Raw genomic sequence first — 6,345 nt, forward strand, 5'->3', positions numbered from 1 at the left:
TACTGAGACTTCTTACTTTACAGACTGAGGTTAGTGACCCCTCTAAAGAAGCTTCCCCTTCCCCAGCCAGCAGTACTGCCTCAGTGAGTACTGATCACATTTTGAAAACTGCATGTGCATTTCTTCCCATATAATTTATAATATAATCACACACTGAAAAATGCACAACAGTATTCTGAATGAAATAACTCAAGGCGTGAGTGTTTTGTAAATCATAAAGTATCATGCTATGTTTCTATAGCTCCCAGAACTGCAGACAGATGTTCCATCTTCAGTGCCTGTCCTCAGTCCTGGAGCAGCATGTGCCACTGTATCAGTAAGTTATTTTTTATTTTCATTTATAAAATGTTGAGTATCCGATGTCTCTGTGGTCCATATAAGATATGTTTGTGAATTGTTTTGTTATTACACTACACAGCCCGCTGAGTCAAGGACAGAGACTCCAGCACCTCAACTGCCTCGTTTGTGGTCAGAGGGGCTGCCACCTCAGGACCACAAGTGGATTCTGAAGACCCTATTCAGGATAGGCCCAAAAGGAAAACTAGAGCTTCAGCACAACTTGAAGCTCTGGTACTTCCCACCAGAGCCGAGTCATCTGTACCACCAGGCGCCCCATCCAGACCGCTTCTTTGCTCACCCACTTCTCCTTTGGATGCCCTACAGACTGTGGAAAGTGAAGGTGGTTTGTCCCAATCCAGCTTGTGGGCAGCACCAACTCACAGGAGCAGGGCTGCATAAGAGGGCAAGGCGGGTCCTGGATGTGGACAGGATCTACAACATGGTGACAGAGACGCTAACCTGCACAAAATGTAGATCCACACATGTGTCCTGGAGTCAGACTGTCCTAGCACAACTAGACTTGGCTCACAGATCTGAATTTCGTGTTATCCTCACACAGAAGTAAGTAACTCTTTCTCTCCTCAAATAGAATGATATAAAGCATTATGTAAAACATATGTATTTCTATGTCCAAGGTTCGCATGTGACATTCGCGTGATCCGGCTTCTGCGGGAGAGAGGCCTTGGTAACAGCCCAACACGCATTTTAAAGCAACTGAGGGAAAACCATACAGAGGAGTGGTTGCATCGTGTAGCTAGGTACACCACAGAGTGTGTGGACTTCCTACAGCGTCCTGCAATATTACCAGTCAGGTTTCCTGAGCCTCCAGAGCCTGCTGTGGTGCCAAGCTGTAAGTGGCTTCTGTCCGTTTACAGCCAGGACATCTTAACAAGGGTGGATGACATCAACGCCAGGTTAACATCAACCTTTGGCTCCATTCTAAAGATGGATTCAACTAAAAAGGTTTAACATTTTAAGTTTCTTTTCATTACCTACTATTTACCAACTTCAGTTTCAGTATTTGTTAATAATGCTATTAAATTTTGTGCACTTCAGATCACCAAGAAGCTGGCTGGAACAGCCAAGGGGACAGCACTGTGGCTTACCTCTGTGGGAAATGAGTATGGTCAAATTCTTATCAGTGTGCTGACTGCTCAGGAGGGAGCTGGGCTGGACAGGATGGCAGCAGACCTGGTAAAGAGATACCAACAAGCTAGTGTGGATCCCCCTGTTGTTTTATATGTGGACTGTGGGTGCTGTGTTGAGGCAGGGGAGTCCAAGTTGAAGGCCATATTCAGTGGATGGCGCGACCTTACTGTGAGACTAGATATCTGGCACTTCATGCGCCGACTCGCCGTGGGATGTACAACAGACGCTCATTAGCTGTACCCAATCTTTATGTCACGCCTGTCAGCCTGCATATTTGAGTGGGATGCAGCAGATTTAGCTCTGTTGCGTGAAGGCGAGAGGCAGACACTGCCTCCACCTTTAAGACTAGACTTAAAACTTTTCTGTTTAGTAAGGCGTACAGTTAGCCTTAGACCTAGTGTGTAGCACAGCTATGCTGCTCTAGGCCTACGTTGTCGGGGGGCACAAACATGATCCACTGAGCAGTTTCCCTCTCACCCTCTAACCTCTCCTTTTCTCTCCTTAGTCTGGCTCACACTGGTCTCAAGACCTGGATGATGACCTGCAGTCCGGCCCGTGAAGTCTCTCTTGCTCTACGTTGTCGGGGGGCACAAACACGATCCTCTGAACACCCTCTGACCTCTCCTCCACTCTCCTTAGTCTGGATCATACTGGGTAATATCGTCTCATAATCTGTGTTAACTGTCTTCCTTGTAGTTCTGTGCCTCGCTCTCGCTCTCTCTCTTTGCAGGTCTCAAGACCTGCATACTGACCTGCAGTCTCTCCTGTGCTCATCGACTTCACTAGCCCCTGCTGCTCATCTTTACTATCAAATTACTATTCCTACTTATGGACCGACGATATATATAGATATCTATTACAATATAATCACTGTTTCATCTTGCTGTCATGTTTGCTCTGTACTGTATCATGTTTGTATCATGTTTGCTCCTCTCTCCCTCTCTCTCTTTCTCCTTCATCCTCTCTCTCTCTCTCTCTCTCTCTCTCCCTCATCCTCTCTGACTAGCAGCAGGACTGGTTCCCCCTTAAGTTGACGGGTCCTGCTCAAGGTTTCTTCCTCTTAAAGGGAGTTTTTCCTTGCCACAGTGCTCTTAGGGGGGTTCCTGTGAAGCGCTTTGAGACAATGTCTGATTGTAATATGCGCTATATAAATAAAACTGAATTGAATTGAATTGAATTGAATTGAAGCAAAAAAACAGCAGCTCTTGTCCCAGGGTCTGCCATCATCTGACATCGATAAACATCTGTCTAGAGAGGAGCTAGCCCTTCACTGCCGCAGGAAGACCCGTGGTGAGGCAACTACCACACAGCTACTGGAGCAACTACTGCACAATCTGATGGGGACCAGTGGAAACGATTCACTTGGAGTTCCCCTGTTTGATAAGGAGAGAATGGATCACATTTGGCGTGTCCAGGAAAAACATGTCAAGTGCATCCAGGATCCACCAGGTGTTGCTCTATACACCAAAACAGGGGAGCTCAAAAAGGGAGGTGTGCAGCTACCCACATACAGGTGTGCCAGAGGTTCCACATCTTTGGAATCCTTTCATCTACACCTAAACCGCTTCATACCAGGTTTGTGTCTGTCTGACCTCTAGGTTCATGTGTTGTATTTGCCAAAATGATCCCATCCAATTGCCGTTTAAGCGATGTCCCCTGGGATTAATAAAGTATTTCTGATTCTGATAATCTGATATACACTGCTATGTCTTCTAGGAACCAGCGCCAACAGCCTCAATTTTCAGATATACCTGCTGGAGGGACTGCATAGATGGAACCAGGACCGCGAACGTGCTGCACTGTCTTCCAAACCATCTCCTTTATGCAGCTACTCAGGCGAACTGCTCCACTGTGTAAACAAAAACTATGAGAAGCTGTTTCACAGGAAGGTGGTGCCGGAGTTTTGTCCACCCTAAAAATACACTGGTGAGCAATTGTGAATACATGGATCCTTCTTTATATATGTACATTTTATAATCTCTCCTGCCTATGTAATTTTAATTAATCGCTACTTTTCAGGAGAGCTGATAGGGGTACAGTATCTGTTCAGGCAGACTGGTCAGGCACTGCAGGATATGAACCCTGATTCAGAGGAGACTGCTCAGCTGGTGGAAGAACATGAGATGGAGGACAGCATGGAGGAAGATGAGGGTTTCTCAGACCTCATAGTTGACCCCACATTACTGGACTTGGCCCGAGGTCAGCTCCTGGTTCCTCCTCCTCTGTCCCGGTTTCCCAGTCCCACACCACCTCTTCTACCATGGCTCCTGGCACAGCTTCAGCAACTTCATGTGCATCCAGTCTGGTTCCAAGTATAGGCTCTGTAGTGGCATCTAGTGCATCCCCTCAGGCTTCAACTTCATCCTCTGAAGCTAGAGTTGAAGCTGAAGCTGAAAATATGGTATGTGTCATTTTTGTGCACGTGTAAAAACACCTGAATGCACAGCCTGTATCAATGAAGCTCAGTTAAGATCCTACACATTTTCATTTTCTAAACTTTTCTTCATTCACTTAGGCTGTCGATGACCAAAATGTCCCTGGCTACCAGCATGTGGACAGACTTGCAGAGTACTTGGTGGCTCTTCGGGATCAGACCTCCCTGTGTCTCAGCAACCACTGACACTTTGACTTCTCTCTTTCAGACCTACCAGCACCTGAGGAAAAGGTCTACTACAGCAGATGTCTGTCTGAAGACGCCGTAAAGCAGTTTAGGACAGCAATCCTACCAGTACTCCCCACAGTCCCAAGTACTGATGGGGGTACCAACTTAAATGTTACTCCTGCAGAGCTGGACCGCTTTGTCAACAACACTGCAGACACACTACACTCAGTCTTAAACAGGATTGCTCCACTGAAGAAGAAGAAAACTACAAACCAGAAGAGGCTAGCTCCGTGGTACAACTCAAACATCCGATCACTGAAACGGATTACACGTAGGATGGAGAGGATGTGGCAGTCCTCTAAATCAGATGACTCCCGGAGGATCTGGAGAGACAGTCTGCTGACGTATAAGAAGGCCCTTCGTAAAGCCAGGACAGCCTACTATTCATCACTAATAGAAGAAAACAAGAACAACCCACGCTTTCTCTTTAACGCCGTGGCCAGGCTGACAAAGAGCCACAGCTCTGTGGAGCCTCGCATTCCTGCAGCTCTTAGTAGTGAAGACTTCATGAGCTTCTTCACTGATAAAATCACCACTATTAGAGGACAAATCAACCACAATCTCTCTGTGACCGCTGAGGATACACCGCCACTTCTGGAAACGGATCCTGATCTAACTCTGGACTGCTTCGCGCCCATCGGCCTCCCTGAGCTGACCACCAGCATCAGCAAGTCTAAACCTACTACCTGTCTTCTGGATCCGATCCCTTCACAGCTCCTCAAGGATGCTATTCCTCTGATCGGAGACTCTATATTAGGACAGATCAACTTGTCTCTGGAAACAGGATATGTACCACAGGCTTTTAAAACTGCTGTGATCATTCCGATACTTAAAAAACCTTCACTGGACCCGGACGTCCTAGGAAACTACAGACCGATCTCCAACCTCACCTTTATCTCCAAACTACTTGAAAGAGCTGTTGTAAGTCAGCTAAACGACCACCTGTGTAGTAACAGTCTGTTTGATGCTTTCCAGTCTGGTTTCAGAGCCCATCACAGCACAGAAACAGCACTGCTTAAAGTCACCAATGACCTCCTCATGGCATCGGACCGGGGTCTCGTCTCTGTACTCGTTCTACTGGATCTCAGTGCTGCCTTCGACACCGTAGACCATCGCATCCTGCTACACAGATTGGAACACGAGATCAGGATTACAGGAACAGCACTGCGCTGGTTTAAATCATATTTATCTGACAGATTTCATTTTGTTCACACTAACGATGTGTCTTCCACAGGTACAAGGGTTAACCACGGTGTTCCACAGGGTTCTGTGCTCGGACCGATCCTGTTCACCCTCTACATGCTCCCTCTAGGATACATCATCCAGAAGCACGGCATAAACTTTCATTGTTATGCTGATGATACCCAGCTGTATTTATCCATGAAGCCTGAAGAAACGGAGCCGCTAGTCAGACTACAGGCGTGTCTAAAGGACATAAAGGACTGGATGTCCTCCAACTTTTTACTATTAAACTCGGACAAGACTGAGGTCATTGTTTTTGGACCGAAACATCTCAGAACTAGTTTATCAGATAATACTTTCTCCCTGGATGGAATTACTCTGGCCTCCAGTACGACTGTGAGGAACCTTGGAGTTATCTTTGATCAAGACATGTCGTTTGTCTCTCATATTAAGCAGGTCTCCAGGACCGCTTTCTTTCACCTGCGTAATATTACTAAGATCAGGAGCATCCTCTCTCAGAGTGATGCTGAAAAGCTCATCCATGCTTTTGTCACTTCAAGACTGGACTACTGCAACTCTTTATTGTCAGGATGTCCACATTACTCCATCAACAGTCTGCAGCTGATCCAGAACGCAGCAGCTAGAGTTCTGACAGGAAGCAGCCAAAGGGATCATATCTCTCCTGTCCTAGCGTCTCTTCACTGGCTCCCAGTGGACTCAAGAATACACTTCAAGATCCTTCTTCTAACCTACAAGGCTCTTCATGGACTTGCTCCATTGTATCTGCAGGACCTGATTGTACCATATGTTCCTAATAGGACACTCAGATCTCTGAGTGCAGGTTTACTAGTAGTTCCTAGGATTCATAGAAGTAGAATGGGAGGACGAGCTTTCAGCTATCAGGCACCGCTATTATGGAACCAGTTACCAATCTGGGTCCGAGAGGCAGACACTGCCTCCACCTTTAAGACTAGACTTAAAACTTTTCTGTTTAGTAAGGCGTACAGTTAGCC

The sequence above is a fragment of the Parambassis ranga genome, unplaced genomic scaffold, assembly GCF_900634625.1.
Source record: "Parambassis ranga unplaced genomic scaffold, fParRan2.1 scaffold_24_arrow_ctg1, whole genome shotgun sequence".
NCBI classification, from domain to species: domain Eukaryota; kingdom Metazoa; phylum Chordata; class Actinopteri; family Ambassidae; genus Parambassis; species Parambassis ranga.